The sequence below is a fragment of the Struthio camelus genome, chromosome 28 (genome assembly GCF_040807025.1).
Source record: "Struthio camelus isolate bStrCam1 chromosome 28, bStrCam1.hap1, whole genome shotgun sequence".
Lineage (NCBI taxonomy): Eukaryota > Metazoa > Chordata > Aves > Struthioniformes > Struthionidae > Struthio > Struthio camelus.
In genome coordinates this window covers 3,741,192-3,752,187 of record NC_090969.1, presented here as the reverse complement: position 1 = coordinate 3,752,187, position 10,996 = coordinate 3,741,192, and the positions used below count along the sequence as shown (strand labels likewise).

The window sequence follows — 10,996 nt, the reverse complement described above, 5'->3', positions numbered from 1 at the left end:
CCACTTTCATTTTCATTTCTGTGCCCTTGAAGCACCTGAGTGCTGTGCTGTCCCAAGGAACCGGATGCTGTTGTCACTAGGGCACCCTACCGGAATCTCGTATGGTTTGCTTAGGCAGAAAACAATCCTGACAACTTGTGTCTAAACTGTTTTCTGAGTCAAGAGATTGCCTTGGAGCCAGCCTTGCCCACGTTCCCCCACACAGAGGCTTATTAGGCAGATCTACAAATTTCCCTAGGAGAATCACTCCAGGGACTTTGAGATGGCTATTTATAGCCTGACTTAAGCGTATGCAGGCGTGTCACGTACAAGGCAGTCAGGATGTGTGCACTAAAAGCCTACCTCCCAACAGTTTGCCACTGCCAAGTGTAGTGGTTACAGTTTTCAGAAGAGAAATCGATTGAGCGTTTCCATGCCTTGACTACAGTGTCAGCTCTTTCTTCATATAGGCCAAAGCTTTACAAATTAGGAAGCTAAATTCCGTCTTGTGTTTCAGTGACTTTAGGAAGACAACTACCTTGATTTCCATCAGCACGCTTCCGTCGACATACAGCCTTCACTTTCTAGCCTGCTGAGAGTTGGCATTAAAGGAAGGGGTTTACAAGATGAAACAAGTTACTCTGCAGCTGATGATGTTTTCCTGACTATGGAAACAAAATTCCTAACTGGATACTGTTTCCATCAAATGCTTTGAAAGTGCATAACTTGGATACTGCTGGTAAACTCCTTCTAAGGCTGAATACTGAAATTCCAGTGTGTCAACAGTTCCTGGCAGGTCCATCTTCTCACAGACGGCTCGAGTAGTTCAAGGCTATGCCCCAGGTCAGGGGTCAGTGCTGGCCCTGGAAACAGTCCTCCCTTTCGTCAGGATCGGAGAAGCCACGTCGCTCTCTGATGTCCAGGAGCCAGGGTGCCAAGTTCCTGCCTTATTTTTTCAGAGAGGATGAGAAAGAAACGGATTTGGGATATAAGAGGTAACATTGGCCTCCTCAAAGAGTTCAAAGCCCTCCAGCCCAAGTAGCACTGCCTCAAACCCTGACACCTTTGAGCCTCTACCTGAAGCCTTTCTTGCAGCTCCTTCAAATAGTGTGACTAATGCTGTCCTGCTATCTGAAACCTTGCCGCTTCTCCCCAAACTAGTGCTGCTTCCACGCAGTCCATCTGCCTCCTCCCATTTCCACTTCATGTCTTCAGCAGCTCACTAAACGCAGCCCACTAGTCAGTCCTCACCCATGTATCTGATCTGTCTCCAGATGGACAGGCAGGAGGACTTGACAGGAAAGCCTGCCATTCCTTCCTAAAAGGATGTCAGTTCCTGGATTTGGTCTCCCCACATTTTTCACAATAGCTGAAGAGAAAGTCTACAGCTGGCAGCAAGAAAAAGGTTTTCTGCATGTCCAGATAACCACTTAAATCTCAACTAGAAAAGCTAGCCTGCTGTTTTCTAGAAGAGAATTTCAAAGCAGCAAATCCTGTGAAGGTTTTTGTTTCATTGCTTTCAGCAATGTTTACGTTGTTGAAACCAAAGAACTTAAAGTCGTAGTTCAGCCTACTGTGGGTTGAGTTTTGCTGACCCAGGATGCATACAGCTAATCGTTAAATCTACAGATAGCACTCCCATAAAGGTCTTTCAAGCAACAAAGTACAAGTGACTCCCACTAGATATACCTGGCCTGCTTAGAAACCACTCAGGCTGGCATGTACAGAGAACACACAGACAACAACCTCCCCAAGCCCACCTTTTTAAACCAGAAGACTGGTTTTAGGGAGTATGCTCCCCTTTTTTATTACAGCAGACACTAAGCCTTCAACCCTGACAAGGCATTGTTTGTATTTGGAATCCACATACGTTTGGCATTTTATCCATTCTTAAGAAACTAGTTTTTTCTACTCCTATAACAGCTCAGTCCTGACAGAAGTTTTGCAAGCACACAAATGTATTGATTCCTCAGGTCTCTTCTCCTGCAAACAGCTGAGTCAGCATTTGTAGTTCTAACACAGCCTCCATTGCCTTGGATGTCACACTTTGAATCTGTCACAGGACTTCTGGATAAGGCAATGGAAGAATGACCATTTCTCTTCTAAAAGCTGAAATTTGGTCAAAGAGACCACCCACATCATCAAAGTGTTCCTCAAGATGAATTCCACACAAGCCACGTGTCAAAGAAAGGTAAAGAAACTCCCATCATTGTCTCTATATGTTTTCTGTTATTCTTTCTGAATAACCTACTGTAGAGCAGAGGCACCGTGGGATTTTACATTAGACTCTTTAGAGTTTGCTCCTAACCCCTCCAAAGAAATCTAACTGCGCTTGAAGAATCCGTTCTAAAAGAGAGCCCACTTAAAGCCATCAGTGCCAACAGATTAAATCTTATGCCAGGGGATTAAACACTGCCCCCATTTAGATTCCATAGGAGAGCAGGGAGGGGAACACTTCACAGTCAGGCAGCTGCTCCTCGTCTTCAGTAATTTCCTCCCTCCCCTGTTCTCTAGTGACACTCACCTTCTGGAAGCTCTGTTAGGGCTCTGCTTCCTATGCCTCTGAAAATGTTCCTCATCATTAGAGGAGGAGGATGGGGAAGTACTGTTGTAGAGTTCATCTTTCCATCTGAAAGCATTGGAAAGGCAACAACAAAAACAAGGTTAAGAACACACTAAGTCCTGCCAAGACTCAAGGGAGCTCTCTCTCAGAATGTCCTGTGAGAGCTATGAACTTTCCAGTCCGTTTTATTCCTCAGGCACGTGATTTCAAAAAGCATTACCTGTTTTCCCTTGTGAGAGCAAAATTCAGTCTTCCTTGGGAAGGGGAAATGTTGAACTATGACTCCTCTGTGTCTCTGCCTTGGTTTTCCTCACAGTGTGCCTCTTTGCCACAGGTAGAGCAGGCAGTGGTGCATGGAGCTTGGAAAGCAGATGCAGATCTATTCAAAGGCAGCACCAGCTGGGTCTAGCAGCCTGCCAGTGGAAAGGCGTGCCTGGACATAAGTTCTCAGTCTTCTTTAACATCCTGGCAGGCTACAAAATAGATGGCGTAAAAAAACAAGTGACAATAGAGATTATCTGATGCCCTACATAACGCGGAAGTACTGACCGAGCTGCATACCCAGTTCTGCCTGTAAGCTAACAGTTGGTTCCAGCTTCTTTATTGACCCTAAGGACAGATGAGCTGCTCTGAATTTGGCATAGAAACAAGAACTGAGTTCCACCTCTGAGTCGAATGAAAAAGTTTTCATGAACCCTTTCTGAATCGTGGAACAGAAGAGACTAAGAATACTGGAAAGCTTCTAAACAGACTCTTCTGCTAAGTCTAACTAAATTACCTACCCGGTTTCCGAAATCCTTGGCTATCCTTGACGATTAAATAGTCTGATGAAGATTTTGAGAAGCGGCTTGTGGCTTCAAGTGCAGAACAAAAAGGATTTCAGGTACAGAATCTCAGCCAATACTTCCTGAATCCTGTCATCCCTGACCTCAGGCGTTGCAGTTTTTGAAATCACTAGCTCTTGAAAGGTATTCTGTCTCCCAAGGAAAAGATCTGGCTTCCTTTGTACCTTCAGACTGTCACAGTTACCATACTACAAGGATTCTGTAATTACCACCCATCTGAAAATCCTTTAAAGCATTTTGGGGAGTTGTGACTGACACTACGACTGATAAAGAAGAACGATCGTTGGCCATACACTTACCGATTAGGTCTTTTGCAGCAAAGGCTTCATGACTGGGCACTTCTAAACGTGCACGTTTGTGTGACTGCAGAAGACCAGCGTGCACACAATATCTTACTTTGTCTGAAAGCAAAGAATTCAGAAGAGTGTTACCAGCGCCTTTAAGATAAATCAGGTTAGCCGTGAGGCAGAACATGCGAGGTGTTTCACCCATCTCTTTTTGGACCACAGGGACGTTTCAAGTGTCTTTTATCAATGCCCAAGTCAAGTGGACTACACACACGCCTGCTTTTTCAGGAGGACTAAAAGTCACCCCAGAGAGAGCGAGGAAGCTGGTTTGGGTACTGTTCTTTGAGGGATACCCAGGCCATTGTTTTAACTCTGTGTGGAGAGCTTTAACTGAAAGCCGGGAAGTTTGATATGGAAACAGTAAAACTCAGTCGGTAACTCTTTGGTAAAAGTAGTGCAGTGAAATGGAAATGGTATTACCCAGCGCAGACTCCGAGTAGGAAAAGAAGCTGAATTAGAGAGAGTAGACCTGTGGAAGTCACACTCTGCAAATGTTAGCATTACATCTGCAGTAGACCTCTGATACCCTTTAGACACAGACCAGTGTATCTAAAAAAAGGAAAACAGCAAGGAGTAGGCCAAGTGACAAAGAAATACAGCGTGTGCAGAGACCTGCATCTAGCAAAACCAGGGAACTTGACTTGCAGAATGACAGCAAGAAATTTAAAGAAAAGTAGCGTGGGTGTTTATATGCTTTTCCTTCCTGAAATTATATCCTGCTTGTACACAAGAAATCAGCCCTTCCCAGGAATTGCGCATATAACCTACTTTCCAACGGAGCTTGACAGCATTCAACAGTTTTCCTTGGTCTAAGCTCTTAGGGCATTCAAGAATCTTTGCCATTTTCCGCTTCTCAGTCTTAGCTTTCTTCTGACGACACGATAATTACACTACGCAGACCAACATGCAACTGTTCAAATACTATTGGAAAGTATATCAAATCCAAAATGCACCATACAGGCACCTATGGGTTTTACTCTTGTCATCATGCCAAGGACACGCTAGCCCTGACAACCTGCAAAACCTCAAGAACAATATGGGCAAGACACATTCCAGCAATCAGAAATCAGCACGGAGGAGCACGCATACCGATTTGTCACTAGCCTCAGTGATAACAATGGACAAAACACCCTCCCCTTGCTTAGACAAGAGTCAGCTGCTGGGAAAGCAGTTATTTCTTAAAGTTATTCCTTGTTATTCTGAGAAAATGGGCAAGGAATTTTTTTCTTACTCTAGCGTGGTAATAAGTCTTGTAATCTAGTTACAAGGCTGAGCTCTGCCCCAGATGACATGAGCAACAACAGGCAAGTTCCCAACTGGAACATTCCCCAATGAGAAAAAACATACCCAAATGCATGCAGGACAAGTTTATGCCAGTAGCTTCTGTAAAGTACCTGGAAAGTCTTCCACCGAGATGTTTGCATTCAGATTACCTCCTGACAATTCTTGCTGGGCTCCTCAAAACCCATGTCAGGCTACTGCTATAGTGAGAGCAGGGCTTATCATTCAGAGTAGGACTATCCATTGCCTTGTATGCCCACCTGCCAACAGCCAGCTGTTGCCTTTTCTGTTCTGCTAGGTTGTAAGCATTTGGGAAAGGCACTGATTTCTTCTGCTGACTCTCTGTCCTGAGCTTACGAGCAGGGCCCTGGAGTCCATGACTGGTCTGTAAGCTCTGTGGCGATAGACAAATGTGAAGAGATAAAAATATCCAGCAGTTCAGCTTGTTTCCACTGTTTAAGGTAAGGCTTTGGGTCAGAAGCCAGTAAAGAAAACTGAAAGCCAGACCTAACCTCCACTGCCCTCTTCACTGTCCACAATTTCACAGTTTCACCCCCAGATTTTTCAGTTTCTTTCTCGTTCTTTCCTCCTCGGCTTTTCCTAATTAAAAGAGACAAGAAGGATCAGGCACAAGCATGCAGAAAATCTGACAGGTGCACACTCGGTGCCTACAGAGGAACTTCATCAAGGCTCTGCGTATGCACAAAAGATTAGCCTACAGTTCTACTCTGCAGAAAGCAAGTCCGGATCCCTGGAATCCAGCCATCTAGTTTTACTGATTTTCACAAGTTTGTATCTTTCAATCTCATGAAGATGAGGAAATCAGTGCAGGATTTAATAGAAGAAGGAAACCTAGACTTGTAAATGTAGGTCATGGCCTACTTTGCTCTCTGTTAACATGCTTACTCCTGGCCCAGGAAATGTTAAAAAAAAAAAAAAAAAAAAAAAGAAGATGAGCAAAGCAAAAAGCAGGACATTCACCGAGATTCCTGGAGTACAGGACTCTATTTTTGCTCTTTATCCTAGAGTTCTCAAAGAACAGGGCAGTAGTAGCTGCAGGGAGCACCCAGGAGGAGAGAACAGGAACATCATGTTGGCAGCCAAGATTAACCCCCAGAATTTCTGCTCTTAACCGCGGTTCAGTAAATGTGGAAGTTGCTGCAAATTTCTCATCCAGATTCAAAACTGAGTGTATCAGCTAATCACCAACTACTAATGCACCAGTAGAATCCTGAAAAAAGCAATAGTCTCTCCGCAGCCACCAAAGTGTTCTTAGTGGCACTTGAGGGATATCATAGGAAATACCGTGGCTGATTGTTACAGATAACAGAGGTTGCTCTAGGGACAGAGAACCAGTTACACTCCCAGGCAATGCTGGCACCAGAACAAACACCCCGAAAGTTGCCATGGGGAAGTGCACTTTGGATCTGAGAAGGCTTCAAATCCCTGGAAAGGAAATTCTGGAAGTAGCTCTCGAGCAAGGGAATGCTTCACATGGGAGCTTAAGTCAAGTCATGAAAATGATTTGAGGATACCTTTGCCTGTAACAGGTGACTAAAGTGGAGGACACAGGAGACTCTTAGTGAGGTGATGAAATGTCAGCAAAACAGGTACACAGAAATACAAACCGGAGTCTGGGTTATCACCAGACTCTTAAATCTGCAATGCAGCTTTAATGGCTAATCTCCACAAACACAGAGGAGCAGAGGAACAATGACAGGCTGAGGAACCCCCTGTAACTTCATCAGGTCCGAGAGAGCGCCTGAACCTGGCTCCTCAACCCACTGTCCTGGTGTGACACCCACCACATGGTCTCCCTGGACCACCTTGCAGACCCTCTTGCTGGGGGTAACTGCCTGCAGGTGTAGGGGATGCATTATGGGATTCCAGGAAGAACATCCTGAAATTGAATGAGCCTTAATGTGGGATGTTTCGGAGGAGGCCCAAAGGCTGTGAAAGGGAGGGATCAAGCTGGTTTGGGGAGGAACCAATGCGGAGAAGCAGAGGGGGAAAAGGGATGCAAGGGGCAGAGAGCTTCTGACCAGGTGCCTGGTCAGCAAGCTTCTCTAGCCATGCCCTGGGCCTGATAACTGCAGCCGGTCCTGTCTTCTTCTTAAATCCCTTTTCCAGCTGTTGTCCAGGCTGAGGAAACTCTCTACACTGTGTGCCTGTGTGTCTAAGGAGGTCCAAGTGCCAGCCACTGGTGAAGGGGCCAGGGGTCACTGGGGCATGTGAGCTGAGGGTGCTCGCAGCTGGAGAGAGCGAGTGTGCACATTGTGCTGGACCTGTTAGCAGAGAGACCCTTTTGCATGGGTGTGTCTTGGGGAATCAGTGCCTAACAGGCCTTAATGGCCCTGACCAGCCTCACCCGCAGCCTCCACCCATACCCTCTGCCCATGGTGCCAGGGCATCACTGAAGACCAGCCCTGGACCTTCAGTCCCTGCCTGAGCGACAGTGTAGGAGGACTGGTCTTCAGCACAGCCGCAGCCATGTCCGTGCCTGGCCATGGACCCTGAGAATCTGCACTCTGACCTGCAGAGTGATTTCCAAGCCAGGCCTTGGACCTGCCTCGTCACAATAGATTTGCCCCACGATCACTGGACTGTGTCTGACACTGATCACCCTCAACACACCTGAGGATTGACTTCTCGGCTTGACTGTGGACATGCCACATCACCACACACTTTCCTGATGGTCTGGATCCTTGCTTGAACCTGCACAGCATCCCCGCGCCTGCCCGTATTTGCCTCGCTCGGGTACTGGGGGGTGGGCGCTGGCTGGTGAGGCCCCTGCCCTGCCAGCTGGGTTACTGCCTTTGGCTCTCCATTCCTGTGGGAGCAGCTGACCCTCACCGCTCCCCGACAGTGAGACTGCTGGGAGACCAGGGCTCGAGGGGCCATTACTGCATAGTCTGAGTGTCTAAGGCCACTTCCTGGTGTGATTGAGTGCGTAGGTGCGAGGGGACCTCCAGGACCACAGCTGGAGTGGGGCTGTGGGTCTCTGGGGTTCACATGCCCAGAAACCAGAGACTGGGGAGACCAGGGGATCCAGGGCTGAGCGACTCAGTGGACCTGCCTGTCTAAGGCCAGACCTGGGCAGATCCATGTTGTAGGTATGGATATCAATAGCTGTTTTTTCCACTCATGGGCTTTTGTCCTGATCAGTCGGAGAGAGGAACAGGATCTGGCCTGTGCTTTGTGGGAGTGCTGTGTTTTCTGTGTTGATCTGTGTGGTCAGTGATACCTGTATGGAGGGTGTGTAGGTGTGCTTGTCTGCCTATTGGGAAAACAGGCTCAGGCTCGCTACTGCCTGGACAAGGAGACATGGAGCTGTGGCAGCCTCGCTTCCGTTGGGCTGTTGGACTCAGCGTCTCCTACCTGAGTGCACCTACAGGGCTGAGTGGAGGCAAGCTCATGTGGGAGCTGCCACTGCTGCTCTCACTGCTGGCCTCTCTGTAGCACTGGCGCTGAAAAGCATCTGCCTAGAGGGGTATTATCCCAGCTGCTCAACTCCTCCTAAAAAGGCCCAAGGAAGATGGTTGGTGCCTCTTCCGAGCAGGGGCAACCAGCCTTTTGCTTGCCTTGGATTTCCCTGCAGGAAAGGGGAAGAGCTGTTAAATGCCACGGGCTATCCCACAGGCCTCCGTATGGCCACTGCAGCATACACAGCTCTGTCTGGATCACCTCTCCTTTCAGCTAGGAAGCTCAGGAGCAAGTGCAAGCCAGATCGTGGAGTGGGGAATCGAGGTCTCTGGGTGCTGCAGGGGCTCTCCCCCAGGGACCCCCCACCAAAGTAAACCCTGTCCCAGGGCCAGCACTGAACAGCCCAGGGACTGGCTGAGACCCAGAGGGCAGAAGTGACATTCCCCAGACTTGTCTGCCAGCAGTGCGCTGGAGCTGGGAGAGAACCCAGGTGTCCAGGCTCCTAGTCAGCTCCTCCCCTCCTCTACTCCATAGACCCCTGCCCTTCCCCTTGCAGTGCCAACAATGTGTGGACAGGTCTCTTTTCCCCATTTGGAGTCCCAGGAATTAAGGGGGATCTTTGGCCACAGCATGCTGCATACTTCTGCAACGTGCCCGTTTAATGCTTAATCCTCTTGCTCCAGACCAACCACAGGAGATATCTTGGGGACAAAGGCACTCGCACCAGCTCCGTGATTTCTGAGTCCAGCGAACCGCATCCGTGGGTCAGAAGAGGAGCAACTCGGAATGGGTGAAATAACAAGAGAAGGGAAGAGAAGAAAGAGGGGAAAAAAGAATCAGTGTAAATGCAGCAACTTAGGAAGTTACTGTTGGTCTCGCTCATCTACTGCCATAACTAAGGGCAAAGTGCAATGAACGCTAGCAGCATTATGCTGTTTGGGGAAGTCCAGGTAAACTGGTGCTGCTGGCTAGCTAGCCTGCCGAGGAAAATACATGTTATCCTTGTACTTACCCTGAGATTTGCACTGTGGTCAGCTTCTATCGCTGCAGCAGCACCTTTACTGAGGCAGCCTGAAAGAATGCAAACAGAAACGGAGTGCCCATACCTCCCGTGAGAATGGGCTGGGCTTTCAAGAACAAGACGCTCTGAAAGACGGAAAGAAACTCCCCTGATTCACCCGGGAAAAACATTTTCACAGCCAGTGGACAAGCTGCACCAATTTCCTGGCAAACATCAACAAGTCCTACAGTCTGTTCCAGCATGCATTTCCCCTAAACGCCTGGCCTGTTGTTTATTTGGGCTGCACTGACAGCAGATGTGCTGCTCTCCAGCAACTCCAGCCACAGCATGAGAAAGGCAGGAGCACAGCTCCCATCACCTTGCTCAGTGTGCACTCGAGAGGACCGGCAGGAGAAGGAGCAGGGTACCGTTTTGCCTCTGCTCTCCTGCCTGCGGGATCTTGCAGTGAACTGCCAAATGCTTTGATTTCCTTTCCTTGTTAGGGGCACTAAACCCACCCACAGGTGCGCCTTGCTTCTCAGGCCTCTTTCAAGGTACACTGAGAAACCTTGAGGGCAGCTGCCACGGACCCAATCCCCATCAAAGCTGCCTTTCATTTACTGAGGGAAGGAGCTCATCACCAGGGCTTTCACACAGCCTCTGCTCTCAAACTGACTGCTGGCACTGCAATTTCTCACGTCGGACAAAGCTTCCTTGCCATAACTGGAGTGAAATTCCCCCACAAGGTAATACAGTACCTGCTGACGTTCTGCCCACCAAGAGGATCAGGCTCTTGCTGAGAAGCACAGCCATCCTTCAGAGACGCCAACACGCCATGCTCCCAAACATCGACATGCGACTGTGCAGTCAGTGACCAAACGTGTTGCAGCTTGCCTACATAGGGCAGAGAGAGAGCACAGGTGGCTTCGCTGAGTAGCGTCATCCTCAACCCCAGCAGGAAAAGACAAAGACTCCTTCCCTTACAGAGAGCAGCAAGCTAGGTGCATTGCCACTGGATTACTGACAACAGGCCAACAACCTCATGGGAAGGACAAACCACCTGGGACAGAAATGTAATCAGTGTGGCTTTTTTCCTGGTTTTCCCCCTCTGGTTAGGCGCCTCCAGGATCACTTCTGCTAGTGCTCCAGATAGGCCAGAGGACACAACTGCATGCTGTTCATTGCTTGCTGCCACCCAGGGGTCTCACAGCAAACATGGGCAGACCTGCTTTCCTGCAGCAAAAAAAACCCCAAAACAAACCAAAAACAAAACAAAACACCCACACCCCTGAGGAGTGCTCTGATGGCTTTCCAGACTGGTGGTATTTTCAGGAAAAAAAAGACAGTCTGCACTGCAGTCAGTGATCCGAGGGAACAGGAATAACACTGGGCTCTGGATCCCAAGACGAGCAGAAGGGAAAGCAGTTCAAAAAGAAGAACACACTTCCTCGCTTTGAGACAAGCCTCTAGCCACCGCAGGAGAGACACATAATAGCAAGAGAAGGCTCTTGTACAAACCTCTCAGGGCCTGTTATATTCCTATAGGGAATGGGTGCTA

At 48.4% G+C, this 10,996-nt stretch overlaps 1 long non-coding RNA gene across 1 annotated transcript; it reads right to left on the bottom strand.

Annotated features, from left to right (window-relative positions):
* Window positions 1–585: 585 nt before the first annotated feature.
* LOC138062585 (uncharacterized) lies at window positions 586–4,854 on the bottom strand. The gene is made up of 4 exons (XR_011136529.1): window positions 3,687–4,854; window positions 2,763–3,015; window positions 2,504–2,608; window positions 586–925 (listed from the first exon to the last, which is right to left on the bottom strand). It is a non-coding gene; the product is annotated as an uncharacterized lncRNA (long non-coding RNA).
* Window positions 4,855–10,996: the final 6,142 nt, after the last annotated feature.